The sequence below is a fragment of the Neomonachus schauinslandi genome, chromosome 6 (genome assembly GCF_002201575.2).
Source record: "Neomonachus schauinslandi chromosome 6, ASM220157v2, whole genome shotgun sequence".
NCBI lineage: Eukaryota > Metazoa > Chordata > Mammalia > Carnivora > Phocidae > Neomonachus > Neomonachus schauinslandi.
The window spans coordinates 153,350,117-153,369,361 of record NC_058408.1 but is presented as its reverse complement, the minus strand read 5'-3'; the positions used below and the strand labels follow the sequence as shown (position 1 = coordinate 153,369,361).

The 19,245-nt window shown below is 44.7% G+C and overlaps 1 protein-coding gene across 2 annotated transcripts in view; it reads right to left on the bottom strand.

The window, feature by feature from the left end:
- Window positions 1–19,245, bottom strand: part of PPP2R2D (protein phosphatase 2 regulatory subunit Bdelta) — a 63,077-nt gene that overhangs the window by 19,114 nt on the left and 24,718 nt on the right. The window lies entirely within an intron of this gene.

Sequence of the window (19,245 nt, the reverse complement as noted above, 5' to 3'; positions counted from 1 at the left end):
GAAGCAATTTACCAGATTATGATTTTAGAAGGAGTCATAATCAATATCAAAGGTCAATAAAAAAGGTTCAAAAGAAAGACAGACACATATAAAACTTTCTCCCTGGATAAAGCAAAATCTTCATGGGAAACTTGTCTTTACCAAGCAGCCAATTCCAGTTGCGGCACCCAGAGCCCAAGAGCACGTATGGGCTTATGGGTTTTGCTCAGTGGATTGAATGCTCAGTCCCTAGGTCACCAGGATTTATTTAGACTGCATTGTCTTAATATAAAGATATCGAGTGAAAATTTAGAAAATTAATTTTGAAAAGGCAAAAAAAAAAAAAATTGGTCCTAGAAGACTGTTGTCTGATTTTATGATGCATGCCTAATATTAACTTATAAATCTGATTCTTACATGACATTAACAGGTGTTTTAATATTCTTTGCAATAACTTTCGCTGGCTTCTGTACATTATACACAGTACAAACTCCACTTCGCTGACCAGACACAGCCATTACCATCGATAACATCATCGTTACCTAGCGAGACACTGCTGTGGGACACCTGAGATTTCTGACACTAAGCACACAAAGATCTTGGCCATCAGCTCACTACGGGTAAGGCCATAGGGTACAAGCAACAAAGCCAACTGCAAGAAAAGTCCTTGGGTGTTCTCCAGCTAAGGTCTCGAGGGAACAGATTGCAATTCATGAAATGGACTCCTGGATCAAGGAAAAGTTTTAGAAAAGAGTTTTCTCCTGCTCGGGGGCACAGAGTGCGGGCTCAATCAGGACAAGGACGTGGGTTTAGTCCCGCATGGGCTGCTGTCAGCCCGCTCCATCCAGCACAGGGACTCTTCACCTTCGCCACCTGCCCAGACAATCTCATCTCTGGCTGCTGTGAGGACGAGGACAGGCTGGATCAGTACAAACCCGTCCAAGCTGCTGCAGCACCGACAGAAAGGGCCTGTCCGACTGGCAGATGGGAGTGCGTGCTCTGCACACACATGGCCCCACAGAAGAGGCGGGAGTGTTTAAAGACCAATAGTGCTACACAGCTCCTGGAACAGCTTGTCCAATCCTCGGAAACAGACCCCAATACTGAAAGTACTTGAAGAACTCCCCTCGCCACTCCCGAAACTGCCATAACGTGATACAACTCTTAAAGGTGTGCACATTTTAGTCAAATAGTTGTTAACACAGGACTTCCTGCGATACAAGCTCTCACGTGCACTGGGCACTTTTTAATTTTTTAAAGATTTTGCCTGAGAGTGAGAGAGAGAGAGAGAGAGAGAGAGACTGAGAGACAGCAGGAGAAGGGGGAGGGGCAGAGGGAGAAGCAGACTCCCCGCCCAGCAGGGAGTCCTATGCGGGACCCAGGGATCATGACCTGAGCCAAAGGCAGCCTCGTAACCCACTGAGCCACCCAGGCGTCCCCTGTGTACGACTTTTAAACACACACTGAATTGTTTTGCCTGGGATGTCTTTCCTTTCCTTTTTTTTTTAAGAAACAAAAACACAAACACCCCTTCAGTTACAGCTGTGAAAAGAATTAGGCTTCTTGTTAGAAGTGCCACTTTTTAAATTAAATTACTCAAAATAACCCAATTTGTTTAAATAAAATTAAAATATTCTGTATTGGACTAAACGGGACTAAGTCTCTGTCATCCATACCCAGGGGGTGTACGATATTATATAATTAATGGCATCCTAGCTCTGTCAGTGATTTTTAAACTTAATTGAAAAGGACTGAATCTTTTAAAAGAGAAACTCCCATGACTACCACTGGTGAGAAATTATTGTCATTAAGCTGTGCAAATATGTATGAATCTAAAATTAGAAAATGTTGTCCGCAGAGTTTAGAAGAGCTCTAAAGTCAAAATAAATATACAAACTAAATACCAACGAAATTTAAATTACCAACATTAGTTTAATGTGATGGCCATTACTTTACAAAACTAGTGTCATGCTAAAGCGAAACTATGGTACTGACTGAGGGCACCCAGTGGGGCCTTTACACCTGCCACGCACCGCACGAGGGCTCAGGCACACCGCTCTGGCTGGCTGAGCAGCCAGAGGCCCCTGCGCAGGGCCCACGTCAGCACCTGCTGGCCACAGGGGGCGACGTGCATTTGGGCAGTGGCCGCAAGGCTCCCATGCGCTTGTGCGCCGTCTGCGCTGAGGCACTCTGCCGGGAGGGGTCCTCTGGCTGATGCAGACCTTACTCAGTAAATCTCTAAGTCAGATTCCGAAACCATGACACATGCCTGGCAGCCCCTAAGAACCCAGCTCAGACTTTCTGTCAAGTGTGGCCCACCGTGGGCACGGGCCTTTCCGTCCCACCACCACTAAGGTGCCGAGGAGAGCTGGAAAGGTGTCCATCCACAAAGCAACAACGGTGGGCAGGCTTTGCCATGCAGATGACGGCAAGGGGCGGAGGCGTGGTAGGTGCCAGTCTAAGGGGGGGGCGATGTCTCAACCTGCCGAGGGCTTCGGCCAGGCTGCACACCAGGTGCTGGGCATGGAGATGGCAGAAGGTCAGTTTCCCGAACTGCTGGGTCCCCAAGCTTGTCCCCATCCTGTCAGGTGGGAACACACAGTTACTCCCCCTTCCTGTTTCCCAAATGCCGGCTGCCACGAGTGAAGGGTTCCCACCATCTCCAGGGCTCCTCTCTGAAATGATAAATCTCCGGAGAAAAGGCCTCAAGATTCAAACACTTGGGGTCCTTGAAGAAATGACCAACCAGGACGTCTGGGTGGCTCAGTCGGTTAAGCATCTGCCTCTGGCTCAGGTCATGATCCCAGGGTCCTGGGATCGAGTCCCACATGCTTCTCCCTCTGCCTGCCTCTATCTCTCCCTCTATGATAAATAAATAAAATCTTAAATATATATATATATATTAAAAAAAAAAAAGAAAAGAAATGACCAACCACAGGGAAGCCCTCCAGCTGGAAAGCCCACCTGCTCACGGAACTGCCTGCTGGCTCCAAAGTGGCTGCATCTTAGACATGAACTAATCACTCAGGGTCTGCAGACAGGTGAGAGAAAACGCCAAAACAAGGAAGTTGGAGGAAAGAGGAGCAGTGCATCAACAAAATGTCAAAGAAACGACAATTAATGTCCTCAGGGAGCTAATGCCTGCCAACAGGAATGACCTCAGCAATGTTGGCCGGGCGCCTGCCAGGGGCCAGGTGCTGTTCTAACGGAGCACGGCCCTGCGTGAAGCTAGCAAACCTCCAACAGCCTAGGAAGCAGGGCTCCTGTCACCCCTCTCTGAGGGAGAAGCAGGCCCTGGGCACTGTATCCAGCTCACCCGTGTGGCAGCCTCAGCCTGTCATCAGGGCACAGGCTGCCAGCCACCTCATCCAGCGGGCTCCCTGGAGGATGGGCTGCATGCTACTACAGAGAAGGGAAAAACAAGGATGTGAGCTTCGAAAATCAAACGGTAATAATTTCAGAACTCAACACGTCTTCCAAAGGGTAGAACAAAAGACAAAGAGATGGACAAGAGGAGAGAAAAGATGATGAGAGGATCGGGGTAGATGGCCCATCACCAGGCCACAAGCTCCAGAAAGACGAGAGAAAAGGAAGTGACACAGCCGTCAAAGGACTAAGATAAGTGTGTCCCAGGGCAGGAGCACAGGGGCCTCCAGGCTGACAAGGTCCGTGAGGGCCAAGCCTGACCCCGGAGCAGACCCTCACCCACAGTGCCTCACTAAGAAAACTCCAACACCGAGGATAAAGGGAGATTCTAAAATTTTCCAGAGAAAACAAACAGGTAACACACCAAAGGAATCAGATGGCAGCAGACAGGACGCAGAAAATGGTGGCTGGAATACCTACCATCCTCAAAATTCCGAGAATAATTTTCAACCCATAATTCTACACCTAGCCAAATTTTCAATCGCATTTAAAAGGGAGGGTAAAGATGTTTTCAAACATGCAAAAAAAAAAAAAAAAGGCAAAAACCACACAACTAAAACCCCTTTTCTCAGCAAACCACTGTAAGGTGCAATTTGGCAAAATGAGAATAAACCAAGGGAAAGGAAGGTGGGGGACCTGACATGCCAACGCTGGTGAAGACAGGATAGGAGCCAATGGCTCCGGGAGCAGCAGTCCCGGCTGGGGGGACGTCGTCGGGGGACAGGAGGGCTGGACAGACGGTGCCCGCTGTGTCTGGGACCCGCAGGGCAAGGTATGTGCACAGCTGCCGCAGCGTCTCTTCACACGCACCACACAGAGAACCAAGCATATGGAGCCACCAGGCAATCGTTAGCTCTGGGGAAAATGAAATTTGTATGAAAAAGAAAATGGATACTTCACTTCAGTAACAAACAGTCAGCACAGTGTGGAGGGAACTGAGACTCCTGACAGAATCCTCTCAACTCTTTCCTTTCCTGTTCTTTTTTTTTGGGGGGGTGGTGCATGTGGGTGGAAGGTGATGTTAGCAAAAAAAGCTAAATCATCAGTTACCATAACGGGAAGTCAGTACTTACTGCTCCAAATAAAACCAGGAAATCGGAAGTTAGCAGCCTAAGACATCACTCAGGGCTGCTGAGGATGCTTCACGGCTGGGAGGGGCAGGGGGTAAGAGGCGCTGGCCCTAAGAGGGTGTACTGCGTGCGACATAAGGAAGCAGGAACAGGACATGTGCAGGGAGGGGGCCCGGAGGGAAAACGTCGTCAACAAGGCTTTAAAAGATGGAGAACGTGAAGTCACATTCATGTGCCCACGGCATAGCACAGCCGAGGGGGGCTGATGACACAGGAGAGCTGGGTTAGCAGCCAGGTGGGAGCAGGGGCACCTGCACTGGGGGGGTGTTTTGGGGGGGGGGGTCAGGGAGGGCACAGCCCAGGAGAGGCAGGAGCGGACCTGGGCTTGACAAGTGGTCTCACCAGACGGCAGCTCTTCTTTCCAGGGGCAGGAGAGAAGATTCATCTGCGCAGAGCACAGGTGATGTGGGGGGCGAGTGAAGACGTGTTCTCGGAACAGGCGGGAACCGCGCCAGAGAAATGCAGGGTTGTGTCACGGCATCAATGGCAGCAGCTTATTTTTAAAATTCGGCAAACACACTGAGTGACTACTGTAGGCCGGGCAGTGCCCTGCGTGCTGGGGACACAGAGCTCCCAGGGACCGACATCTCCGTGAACGGAGTAACTTTAAAGGAGCCCTTCAGTGGAGCTTCTGGAGCTGCTCGGCAGGCAGATGGGGAGACCAGGTGGGGCTCTGCCAGGACTATGAGGACAGGGGCTGAGAGAGACAAGGAGGGTAAGAGTGAGCAAGGGGTGATACGGTGTCAGGCCCTGGGGTCCAACCGAGGGGATGGCGAGAGACAGCTCTAGCAGCAGATTCGGGTGTGTGCTGAGTACACAGGAGTTTGCTGTATTAGTCTTGTACTTTCCCAAACTTTTAAGCTTTTCAAAACTAAACATGCAAGTGTGAAAACTTCATTTCCTCTACTTCACCACCCTACGTCCGACGTGACCATCATCTCAGGCTGAATTCCTGGGACAGCCTCCCGAGTGGCCCGCTCCGCATCCTGCGCTGCCCGTCAGAGTTCTAGCTGCACAAAGCAGAGGAACATTCTTGAAGGCTCGAATCACATCACCACCCTAACACCCTATCGATACCCAACTATCACAGCTCATCTGTTTACCAAATAAGTAACACAGGGAATCGGAACGTACCACCTAAATTGCTGAGTCATTGTCAAAACAAAAGAAACCACAAGGGCGACGAGGGAAATACAGTCGCCAGCCATTTAATTTTTTCTCTCCTCTCCCCAGGTAGCTCAAGCTGTGGAGGCTAATTTAAACGCCGCCTCTTGCCAGGGACCCGTCTGTTCCTGGTAAGGAAGCTCCGTGGACCCCAACAGCACCAGCAGGACGTGGGGGAGACCCAGACTTGTGCACACGCTCCTCCTGAGACCACTGTCCCCTTCCTGACCTTCTCCCCTCACTGCCAGGACTGCGAGAAAACCAGTCTCAAGAAGGGCTCACAATGAAAGCCAATCATCTACTTCCCCTTAAAGTCTCATCAGAATCCCCGGCCAGTAAGGTTCTCAAGCGGTGTGAGTGAAAACCACCACACACCCGCCGGCCCGATGGGGAACAGCAGGAAGCCTCACACACCGCTTGGGGGGCGGGGGAACTGCACCAGCGCTTGGACGGGCCATGCCCGCCAAAGCTCAGCAGCCACACATTCCATGACCCAGAAACCCCACTGCAGACACAGGCCACCAGCCACCCGGCCGCTCGGTCAGTGCGACGGCACTCGGCGGCAGCGTGTTCACAGAAGAAACCACCCGCGTGCCCACGAACAGGAGGAAGATGCACCCACGGTGGAGCATTCACAGGGTGACACCACCCAGCCATGGAAGCGGATTTCGGCTACACACCGAACAAAACGGATTAGTCTCACCAAGAAAATACTGAGGAGCACTTACAGTGGGATCCCATTTATATCAAGTCCAAAAGCAGGGGGATCTAATACACAGTGTGAGTGCTTCCAAGGGTAGGAGGGCCCAAGGTGCCGGTTCACTGGCCCCGGGGAACGTGCACCCCATACTTGCGTGCTTTCCGTCAGCAGCGCACCGCACCGCACCTCCCCTACATCCTGTTTACTGAGGTCCACCTTCTCCCGGATTCCCATCCCCACTGGGTCCTGGGCTTCCCCGAGTCTGAATCAAGAGCCCGCCCTCCCCAGCCCTGGCCTCGAAGCCTGGAGCTGCCCCGAAGCCTTGTAGGACGGCGGTGCTCTGCTCACGCTCCCCTGCCTCCACAGACTTCGGCGGCGCCCCCAGACCACCGGGCAACCAGCTCTCCACACCTCGTCCTCTGCCCACGCTTCCTGTGCGCCAGCCCCCCGCCTCACTCTGCTAGTGATTCTGCCTATTTCGCTCAAACCAGAAGCGCCCAGGACAGATCCTCCACACAGTCGCGCCACCAAGAGGTCCTGTCCCACCTGGGCTCCTCGAGGACTTTGCTCCGAAGACAACCTTCCCGCTCTCTGCGGCACCATCCATTTTCTCCCCTCTAACAGATGAGTCCTAATTTCACACAGAAATACTGTAATCTCTCATCTTAAAAAAAAAAAAAGAAAAAAAAGAAAAGAAAGCTGACCTCCACTTCATCCTCTTAAAGCAAAGCTGGACAGTGCTCTGTCTTCACGGCCTCTGCCTCCTCTCTTCCCAATCCTTCTGGAGCTCACTCTAAGGAGTGGCTGCCTCCACCACTGGGCAAGGTCACTTGCTTCAACACACCCAGGTCCTTTCCCACCATGGCCAGACCCATTCTCTCCTCTGTCTGTGAATGTGTAAGACATGTATCGAGGGCACTGGCCACACCATTTACCTCATGCTCCACAGCATGTCAGAGTGCATGCATATATATTGTAGAAACTCCAACAATAACACAGAAAATTAATCCAGTGACAAGAGGCTTTGGGAAAATCACACTAAAAAATACTGAAGATGCTTTACTATATATTCAGATTTAGAAGTACTATCTACTCTCCAAGGACAAAAAATCTAATGAGCATGTCAGATAAATCAGAGAATTTCCGCTTATTATGGTGAAAAACATTACACACTTATATAAAAAAATGGAAAATTTTCTACTAACAGACACAAATAAATAAATGTGTGTGTATGGCATTTTTAACTATCTTTTTAAAGCAGATCACCAAAGGCAAAAGTTCTCTTTCAGAAACCAGACATGAACTGATAGAAGTGAATTATAAGCCTCCACCAAACATAAAAAAATGGAAAACCACCTGTAAGAAATATACTAAGGTTCTAAACTAGAGACACTATAGTCTTAAAAGCACTCAAAATTGAGTTTCTCCAAATTATGAGTAGGCTGGATAAAATGTGACAAAGCAGGGTGCCTGGGTGGCTCAGTCGGTTAAGCGTCTGCCTTCAGCTCAGGTCATGATCTCAGGGTCCTGATATCGAGTCCCGCGTCGGGCTCCCTGCTCAGCAGGAGAGTCAGCTTCTCCCTCTCCCTCTGGACTCTCCCTCTCTCTCTCAAATTAATAAATAAAATCTTTAAAAAAAATGTGACAAAGCAGAAAAATCTGAACATTGTTTTCTAGTTAATCACTAAAAAAAATAGTTTGTGGTAAATTATCTAAATAAACTGGAAAAGTCAGAAGAGAGAACTGAAAGTCATTTTCTCTGCTCTAGAATAAACAGTATTTTAATAAAAGGAAGAGTAAACTGTATCTTAGGAATACAAGGATAGTTTAAGATTGAAAATGAACCAACATAATAATACACCATATTAATAGGACAGAAACCACATGGTTATCGCCTGTGCAGACAAAGCATTTGACAAAATCCAACACCTGATCACGATAAAAGCACTCAATACACGAAGAATAGAGGGGACCTTCCTCAACTTGATAAAGAGCACCCACAGAAAAAGCCACAGCTAACATCATACTTAATGGTGAGAGTGGATGCTTTCCCCATTAAGACCAGGAAGACGACAAGGATGTTCACCCTGACCATTTCTGGGAAGCTTTCTCCTGAAGGTTCCAGCCAGGGTAATTAGGCAAGGAAAACGAAAGGCATCCAGATTGAAAAGGAGTAAGTAAAATTTTCTTTGTTCGAAGATGGCATTACCTTGTACGCAGAAAATCCTAAGGAATCCACGAACCACTATCAGTGCTAATAAGCAAGTGTAGTGAGGACTCAGGACACAAGAACAAACACAAAGATCAACTGTATTTCTATACACCAGCAATGAACAACCCAAAATGAAATTAAGGAAACAATTCCATTTACATAGGTATCATCAAAAATAATAAGGTACTTAGGAATAAATTTAACCAAAAGATTGCAAGATTTATAAACTAAAAATTGTAAAACATTGTTGAAAGAAATTAAAGAAAACCTAAAGAAATGGAAAGATTTCATGTGGAAATAGAAGTATTCTCCAAATCAATGTACAGAGTACAGGCAACACCCTTATAAAGCCCCAGCAGTCTCCCCCACTCCATCACCCCACAGCAGAGAGTGACAAGTTGAATCTAAAAATGCATGTGGGACTGTAAGGGACCCAGAATAGCCAAAACAATTTTTAAAAAGAACAGAGTTGGAGGACTCACACTTCTTGATCTCAAAATTTCACTGCAAAGCTACAATAATTAAGACAGTGTGGTACTGACATAGAGACAGACATACAGACCAAGGGGAGAGAATTCAGAGTCCACAAAGATACCCTTACATCCATGGCCAATTCATTTTCAACAGAGGTGCCAAGACAACTCAAGGGGGAAGAAAACCAGTATTTTCAACAAATGGTGACCGAGACAACTAGATATCCACATGCAAAAGAAAGACACTGGACCCTTACCTAATGCCACATACCAAATTAACTCAAAATGAGACAAAAACCTAAATATAAGAGCTAAATCTATAAAACTCTCACAAGAACACAGGAACAAATCTTTGTGATCTTGGATTAGGCAATGGTTTCTTAGATAAGACACCAAAAACGCTGCAGACAAAAAAAAAAAAAAACAGGCAAGTTGGACATCATCTAAATTGAGAATTCTTGCGCACCTAAAGACACTGGAATATATAAAGAACTCAATAATTTTTTTAAAAAGTCAACTAAAAAAATGGGCAAGGGACTTGAATAGACATTTTTTCCAAAGAGAATACACAAATGTTGAATAAGCACAGGAAAAGATGCTCAACATCCTTAAGTCTCTAGGGAAATGCAAATCAAAAGCATAATGGGATAGCACTGCATGTCTGTATTACAACGGCTGAACAAAAAACCCAAAACACCCTACAACTGCTGTCCAGGATGTAGAGAAACGAACCCTCATACACTGCTGGTGAGATTGTGACATGGTGCAGCCACTTGGGAAAACAGTTTGGCATCTCCTCAAAAAGGTAAACAGAGTTAGCAAATGACTGAGCAATCCCACTCTTAGGTATTATGCCCGAAAAAACTGAAAACACACGTCTACGTAAAAACTTGTACAAGAATATTCACAGCAACATTATTTAAACAGCCAAATAATGGAAACAGCCCAAAGCGTTCATGAAATGAACTGAAAAACAAAATGTGGTCTATATTCACACGATGGAATATCATTCAGCCAAACAAGGAATGAAATACTGACACGTGCTAGATTGTGGGTGAACCTTGAAGACATTCTGCTAAGTGGAAAAAGCCAGACATAAAAAGCCACCTAATACATGATTTCATTTCTACAAAATGTCCACAATAGGCAAATTCACAGAGACAGGAAGGAGGTCAGTGGTTGCCAGGAGGTGGGGAGGAGGGAATGAAGAGGGACTGCTAATGAGGTTTCTTCTGGGGGGATGAAAATGTTCTAGAACTAGACAGTGGTGACGGCTGCACAACTCAGTGAACATACTAAAAAATACCCAACTGCAAACTTTACAAGTATGAGTTTTATGCCGAATGAATCATTATCTCAATAAAGCTGTTATTTTTACAAGTATACAGTAAAAATGATTGGACCAAGTCACCGGAAGGGCCCTCACAACTTGTAACATTTCTCAATTGTATTCTGAAAGTAGACCGGATTATTTCACGTTTTTTCTAAGCACACAGAAACCTATGAATTGTTCAACAAAACACTATTTTTTTTTTTTTAAGATTTTATTTATTTGCGAGAGAGAGAATGAGAGACAGAGAGCACGAGAGGGAGGAGGGTCAGAGGGAGAAGCAGACTCCCTGCTGAGCAGGGAGCCTGATGTGGGACTCGATCCCGGGACTCCAGGATCATGACCTGAGCTGAAGGCAGTCGCTTAACCAACTGAGCCACCCAGGCGCCCAACAAAACACTATTTTTAATCCCATTTCACTTAAACCGAAAGAGCTTTTGTTTCTTTTGGCTACTTCTCGCAAGCATGTGTGTAAGGTGGCAAAGATCAGAGAGATCAGGAAAATAAGTGTTCACATCATTCCCTAACTACAAGTCTTGTCAGACCAATGTCAGTGGACTTCCAAAACTTAGGAAACCACATTTCACTTCTGTTGTTAAAGCCCCTCAGAGATTTAGCCACTCTTCAAGGATAATCTGACTCATACAGAGTATTATTCCATGCTCTATCCCCCTCCACCCCATCCTAAAAAATGAGAAGTTCTGATCCTCAAAGGCCATCTGACAGAATACAACCCCCTCTCCTGCAGACACACTGAATAACGTGAACGGTCATTAGGAGATTCTATGCTTACTCTCCCGAACAGTGACTCCTTCAGGAAATAGCCACTGTGTGGACCATGGCATAAGTCTGATCCAAGGCAAGTGAAAGCACTCTGGAACTACCAATGACAGAACATTAATCTTTGTAACACCATCATCAAAGTACTTACTAGAACTTTCGAAGAAAATTAAAAATAAACACTCTCCAACTGAAAATCTCGCCCCGCAAATGATTCCAGCCTACCCCCACACACTGCAGCTGGAGTAGCTTTTATTTTTTAAACACAAATGTGATCGTGTGATTTTCCTACTTAACATGCATCAGGTGAATTCTCAACTGCCCTTAGGATAAAGATCAAAATCCTCATTCTATTCTCCCCTTTGCTTTCTACGGTCTGATCACCCAGGCCTTAGTTTCCTTTTTTTTTTTTTTTAAGATTGTGTTTATTTATTTCAGAGAGAGAGAGAGACAGAGATAGCAAGAGATAGCACAAGCGTGGAGGAGAGGGAGAAGCAGGCTCCCCACTGAGCAGGGAGCCCGACGTGGGGCTCGATCCCAAGACCCTGGGATCCTGACCTGACCACCGACTGAGCCCCCCAGGTGCCCTCAGGCCTTAGTTTCCTAAACTGGTCATAATTCTTCCTGTTTCAAGCCCTCCTCCATGCTCTATACTGTGCTGGGACAGCTCCTCCTATCCCTGGACCCTGTCCATATCTCTCTGTCCTTCACACCCAAGCCCAAGATCCCACTGTTCAGTGAGGCCCTCTGACCTCTTCCGGGACCCTCAACACAATGGCAGCTTTAGCAGGGTATGTCTCAGGACCGTGTGTGTGGTAGAGCAGTGCTTTTGCTCACCGTACACTAGCAGCAGGGACGCACACCTGCAGAACGGATGCACCAAGAGGCAAAAGAAACAGGAGCTCAGAGTTCCTTTGTTAACCGTGGTCACTAACTATTGGTCGGCAAAACTCCCCTTCCTGTTGCATAACCAGACACAACTATTCCTTGGTATTTCAGACTCAGACCAGCAAGAAGACAATGACTAGCATTTCTGTCATAGACGTAAAAAAGGCCATTAATTTGAGAAACTGGTACCAAAGGGGAAGAATCCCTCTCTAAATTTGGGTAATGATCTTTAAACCTAGTCTGTCATATTAGAAAAACAGGCTGCGATCATTTCTCTCCTTATATGCCACTTTTTTTTTTTTTTTTTTTTTAAAGTAAGCTCTATGCCCCACTTGGGGCTTGAACTCAACTCTGAGATGAAGAGTCACACTTTCCACCCACAGAGCCAGCCAGGTGCCCCCTTATGTGTCATCTTTTATTAGTATCTGTCAGGTACACGCACAGCCCTGAGAGTCTTCCTTATACTGAATAAGCACAGTCCAGTCTATTTAAACACACGTGGAAGAACTCACAGATAGTTCTAAGTTAAAGAAATCCTGAAATAGGTAAGATTATCAAATAAGTGATATATTTACCAGGTAAATGATAAAAGAAGTCAAAGTTTTATCGGATTTTAAGCAAACAATGATTACTCACCCCCAGTTTGTGATTTTATTTACTTTTTAAGTATTTTATTTACTTGTAGAGGGGGGAGGGAGCACACGCGCGCACACGAGAAAGCACAAGCACGGAGAGCGGCAGGCAGAGGGAGAGGGAGAAGCAGACTCCCCCTGCTGAGCAGGAAGCCTGATGTGGGACTCGATCCCAGGATCCTGGGATCATGACCTGAGCCGAAGGCAGACGCTTAACTGACTAAGCCACCAAGGTGTGCCCCCAAGTTTGTGATTTTAGAAAAATTGTAGCAAGTTATTTTTGACCAGTAAGTTCATTCAGTGCAATATAAATAATTCAATTTCCAAATAGCTTTTGAAGAATATATTTATTTAAGAATAAAATTTTTTCAATTTTCAATGACTAAAAATAAATAAAAACAGCATTAGAGATGTAGAATTTCCTACTTCAAAAAATCCACATTTAATTCTGCCATAAAATGGAATGAAATTCTGACCTATTCAAGAGAATGAGAGATAAGCCACACATCAGGAGTAAATATTTGCAAAAGATACAGCTGATAAAGGACTGTTATCCAAAATGTACTAAGAACTCTTAAAATCAACAGTAAGAAAACAGCCCAACTACAAAATGGGCAAAAACCTTAACAGACATTTCAGCAAACAAGATATACAGATAGCAAATAAGCATATGAGAAAATGCTCAGCATCACATCCTCAGGGAAATGCAAATTAAAACAAGATACCACTATACAACTATTAGAATGGCAAAACCCCAAATCACTGATAGCGCCAAAATGCTGGTAAAGATGTGGAGCAACAGGAACTCTCATTCACTGCTGGTGGGAATGCAAAATGGTGCAGACACTTTGCAAGAAAGTTTGGTCGTTTCTTACAAAACTAAACATTCTCTTCCCATATGATTCAGCAATTGTGCTCCTTGGCATTTACCCAAAGGAGCTAAAAATTTATGTCTACCCAAAAACCTGCACACAAATGTTTACAAGCAACTTTATCCATAATTTTTGAAACTTGGAAGCAACCAAGATGTTCTTTGTTCTTCAGTAGGTGAACTGTGGTCCATCCAGACAATGGAATATTATTATTCAGAACTAAAAAGAAATGAGCCATCAAGCCATGAAAAGACACGAAAGAACCTTAAATGCATACAACGAAGTGAGAGAAGCCAGAATGAAAAGGCTGCGTACTGTGTGACCCCAACAACATGACACTCTGGAAAAGGTCAAACTTTGGAGACAGTGAAGAGATCAGTGGTTGCAGGGGCGAGTGGAGGTGAAGAACAGGCAGAGCACAGAGGATTTTCAGGGCAGAGAAACTACTCTGCATGATACTATAATGATGGACAGGAGTCATTACACATTTGCCCAACCCACAGAACGTTTAACACCCATACTGAACTATAACATAAACAGGTTGATAATGGGACTTTGGGCAATTATCAGTGTTGGTTCTTTCGTTGTAACAAATCTACCATCTGGTGGGGGATGTTGACAGTGGAAGAAGCTGTGTGTGATGGTGGGGAGGGGAGCAGGGAGTATATGGAAAATCTTTGTAGCCTCCCCTTAATTTTACAGTGAACCTAAAACTGCTCTAAAAAAGTCAAGTCTTAAAAAAAAATTTCTGATATGTGTTACCATGCGTAGAGACCTTAAAATCACTATGCACAGTGAGATAAACCAGATACAGGTGGACAGTGTTGTATAATTCCACTTATATGAGGTCCCTACAATAGGCATATGAATTTTCATAGAAACAGAAAGCAGAATAGAGATTATTGGGGGCTGGGGGGAAGAGGAAAAGGGTTTTTTAAAAATTTATTATTTAATGGGGATAGAGTTTTTGTTCAGGATGATGAAAAAGTTTTAGGTACAAATAGACAGTGCTGATAGTCACACAACATTGTAAATGTAACTAATGTCAATGAGTTATATGCTTACAAATGGTTAAAACGATCAATCTTAAACTCTGTATAGTTTACCACAATTAAAAAAAAATTCCCAGACCTCACAAGAACGTCCACCCTCACCACTTTTATCCAACAGAGTACTGGAAGTCGCAGTCACAACAATTAGCCAACATAAAGAAATACAAGGCATCCAAATTGGTAAGGAGTAAACTCTATTTCCAGATGGCATGATACTATACACAGAAAACCCTACAGACTCCACCAGAAACTACTAGACCTGACAAATGAATTCTGTAAAGTCACAGGATTCAAAAATCAATGCACAGAAATCTGTTGCATTCCTATAATACTGATAATGAAGTGGCAGAAAGTGAAATTAAGAAAACAATCCCATTTACAACTGCACCAAAACCAGTAAAATATCAGGAATATACTTAACCAAAGAGGTGAATAACCTGTACTCTGAAAACTGTAAAACAATGATCAAAGAATTTCAAGATGACGCAAAGAAATGGGAACACATTCCATGCTCATGGGTTGCAAGAATATTGGTAAAATGCCTATACTACCCAAAGCAATATACACATTCAATGCAATCCCTATCAAAATAACACCAGCATTTTTCACAGAGCTAGAACAAATAATCCTAAAATTTGTATGGAACCACAAAAGACCTTAACTAGCCAAAGCAATCTTGAAAAACAAAACCATGGGGGTATTGCAATCCCAGACTTCAAGTTAAATCACAAAGAGGTAGTAATCAAAACAGAATGATACTGGCATAAAAACAGACACAGAGATCAATGGAACAGAATAGAAAACCCAGAAATAAACCCACAACTCTGTGGTCAATTAATCTTCAACAAAGGAGAATGAATATCCAATGGGAAAAATTGTCTTCAACAAATGGTGCTGGGAAAACTGGTCACATGCAAAAGAATGAAACTGGACCACTTTCTTACACCACATACAAAAATAAACTCAAAATGGATTAAAGGCCTAAATGTGAAAACCTGAAACCATAAAAATCCTGGAAGAGACCACAGGCAGTAATGTCTCTGACCTCAGCCACAGCAACTTCTTTCTAGTTATGTCTCCTGAGGCAAGGGAAACAAAAGCAAAAATAAACTACTGGGAGTTCATCAAAATAAAAAACTTCTGCACAGCAAAGGACTAAAAGTCAACCTATGGAATTGGAGAAGATACTTGGCAAATGACATATCTGATAAAGGTTTAGTTACCAAAATATATAAAGAACTTAAACAACTCAACTCCCAAAAAAACAAACGATCCAAATAAAAAATGGGCATAAGACATGAGCAGACATTTCTCCAAAGAAGACAACCAGATGACCAACAGACACATGAAAAGATGCTCAACATCACTCGTCATCAGGCAAATGCGAATCAAAACCACAATGAGATACCACCTCACACCTGTGAGAATGGCTAAAATCAACAACTTACAAGAAACAACAACAGCAAGGATGTGGAGAAAGAGGAACCTTCTTCCACTGTTGGTGGGAATGCAAGCTGGTGCAGCCACTGTGGACAACAGTATGAAGGTTCTTCAAACAGTTAAAAATAGAGCTACCCGGCAAGATGGCGGAGGAGTAGGAGACCTGGATGTCGTCTCCTCTCAGGAATTCAGCTGGATAGGGATCAAACCATTCTGAACACCTACAAACTCAACAGGAGATCGAAGAAAATAGCAACAACTCTCTGAACAGAAAAGCGACCACTTTCTGGAAGGTAGGACGTGCGGAGAAGTGAATCCGAGGCGATATTCGGGAGGATAGACGGCGGGGGAGGGGCCTCCGGCGGCCGCTTCTGGCAAGTGATAGAGCCCCGGAGCACAAAATCGGAACTTTTAGAAGTCTGCTCCGCTGAGGGACGTCACCCTGGTGGCTAAGCGGGGGGTGGAACCCTCCGGGACAGTGTGGTCTCAGGACCCTCGGGGTCACAGAAAGACCGGGGGTGCCTGAGTGTGGCGGAGCTCCCAGGTATCGGAGCAGGGAAGCCGGCTGCAGAGGCGGAGCCCAGGCGCGGGCTCTCAGCTCGGGGTGGCCATCAACCGTGATCCGCGACACAGTCGGGCCCCTGCTCCTCCAGCAGGGACCCAACAAGCGGCAGATCCGGGGAGACTCACCTTCTTCCCCCGGGAGGAGCCGTGTGGGAGTGCACCGCAGGGATCTGCTGGGTTTGGAGACTCCACCCGGGGTCGGGTGCCAGAGATAGAAACGCGCGGTCACAGGCCGGGTGAGCACAGACTGCGGCCGGAGACCGGGGAGACGGGAGTGACTGACGGCTTTTCTCTGGGGGCTCACTGAGGAGCGGGGCCCCGAGTTCTCGGCTCCTCCGTGGCGGAGATTGGGAGGCCGCCATTTTCACTCTCCGCCTCCAAAGCTGTACGGAAAGCTCGCAGGGAACAAAAGCCCCAGAGAGCAAACCTGAGCAGATTACATAGCCGGGAGGGGGCAAGGGCGGGGCAATTCCGCCTCCGGCAAAGACATTTGGAAACCACGGCAACAGGCCCCTCCCCAGAAGATCAGCGAGAACAACCAGCCAAGACCAAGTTTACCCATCAATGAGAACGGCAGAACTCCAGCTGTAGGGGACTACTGCACATAGAATCCATGGCTTTTTTACCATGATTCTGTAGTCTTTCAAAGTTAATTTTTTTTAACTGTCTTTTTTTCTTTTTGAATTTTTCTTTTTCCCTTTTTCAACCAACATCTTATCAATCCCTTTTTTTAAAAAAAAAAAAACATTTTTATTTTTCATTTTTAGAGTCATATTCTATCCCTTCATAGTAGTTACCCATATTTTTGGCTTATATATATAAGTTGTTCTCTCTTTAAAATTTTGAGATAGTTTCTTCTAACAGATCAAAATATACCCTAAATCTCTAGTATATGGTGTTTTCTGTTCCCCTGCCTGATCACATCCTCTCCCTTTTTTTTTCTTTCTTTTTTTAAATCCTCTTCTTTCTTTTTTCAAACAACTTCTTATCAATTCCTTTTATAAAATTTTTTATAATTTCCATCTTTACAGTCATATTCCATCCCTTCATCATATCAACCCTTATTTTTTGTACATATATAAGTTTTTCTTTCTTTAAAATTTTGGGAGGCACTTTCTTCTAAAAGACCAAAATACACCCCAAATCTAGTGTGTGGCACTGATCATATTTGATCACATTCTGGTTTTTTTGTTGTTGTTGTTTTGTTTTGTTTGTTTTTGTTTTTATCTTTATCTTTTTCTTTTTTTTCTTTTTCTTTTTTCTCTCTTTCCCTTTCTTTTCCCACTGCTTCAGGTTTTTTCTGATTTGTTTAGAGTATATTTTCTGGGGACGTTGTTACTCTGCTAGCATTTTGTTCTCTCATTAATCTATTCTCCTCTGCACAAAATGACAAGACGGAAAAAATCACCTCAACAAAAAGAACAAGAGGTAGTACCGACTGCCAGGGACCTACTCAATACGGACATTAGTACAATGTCAGATCTAGAGTTCAGAATCATCACTTTAAAGATACTAGCTGGGCTTGAAAAAAATATGGAAGTTATTAGAGAAACCCTTTCTGGAGAAGTAAAAGAACTAAAATCCAACCAAGTAGAAATCAAAAAGGCTATTAATGAGGTGCAATCAAAAATGGGGGCGCTAACTGCTAGAATAAATGAGGCAGAAGAGAGAATCAGTAATATAGAAGATGAAATGATGGAAAATAAAGAAGCTGAGAAAAAGAGAGATAAACAACTACTGGATCACGAGGGCAGAATTCGAGACATAAGCGATACCATAAGACGAAACAACATTAGAATAATTTGGATCCCAGAAGAAGAAGAAATAGAGAGAGGGGCAGAAGGTATAATGGAGCAAATTATAGCAGAGAACTTCCCTAATTTGGGGAAGGAAACAGGCATGAAAATCCAGGAAGCACAGAGAACCCCTCTCAAAATCAATAAAAATAGGTCAACACCCCGACATCTAATAGTAAAACTTACGAGTCTCATAGACAAAGAGAAAATCCTGAAAGCAGCTCGGGAGAAGAGATATGTAACCTACAAGGGTAGAAACATTAGATTGGCAACAGACCTATCCACAGAGACCTGGCAGGCCAGAAAGGACTGGCAGGATATATTCAGAGCACTAAACGAGAAAAATATGCAGCCAAGAATACTATATCCAGCTAGGCTGTCATTGAAAATTGAAGGAGAGATAAAAAGCTTCCAGGACAAACAAAAACTAAAGGAATTTGCAAACACAAAACCAGCCCTACAGGAAATCTTGAAAGGAGTCCTCTAAGCAAAGAGAGACCCCAAAAGCAACACAGACCAGAAAGGAACACAGACAATATACGGTAACAGTCACCTTACAGGCAATACAATGGCACTAAATTCCTATCTTTCAATAGTTACCCTGAATGTAAATGGGCTCAATGCCCCAATCAAAAGACACAGGCTATCAGACTGGATTAAAAAACAAGACCCATCGATATGCTGTCTGCAAGAGACTCATTTTCGACCCAAAGACAGCCCCAGATTGAAAGTGAGGGGGTGGAAAACCATTTACCATGCTAATGGACACCAAAAGAAAGCTGGGGTGGCAATCCTTATATCAGACAA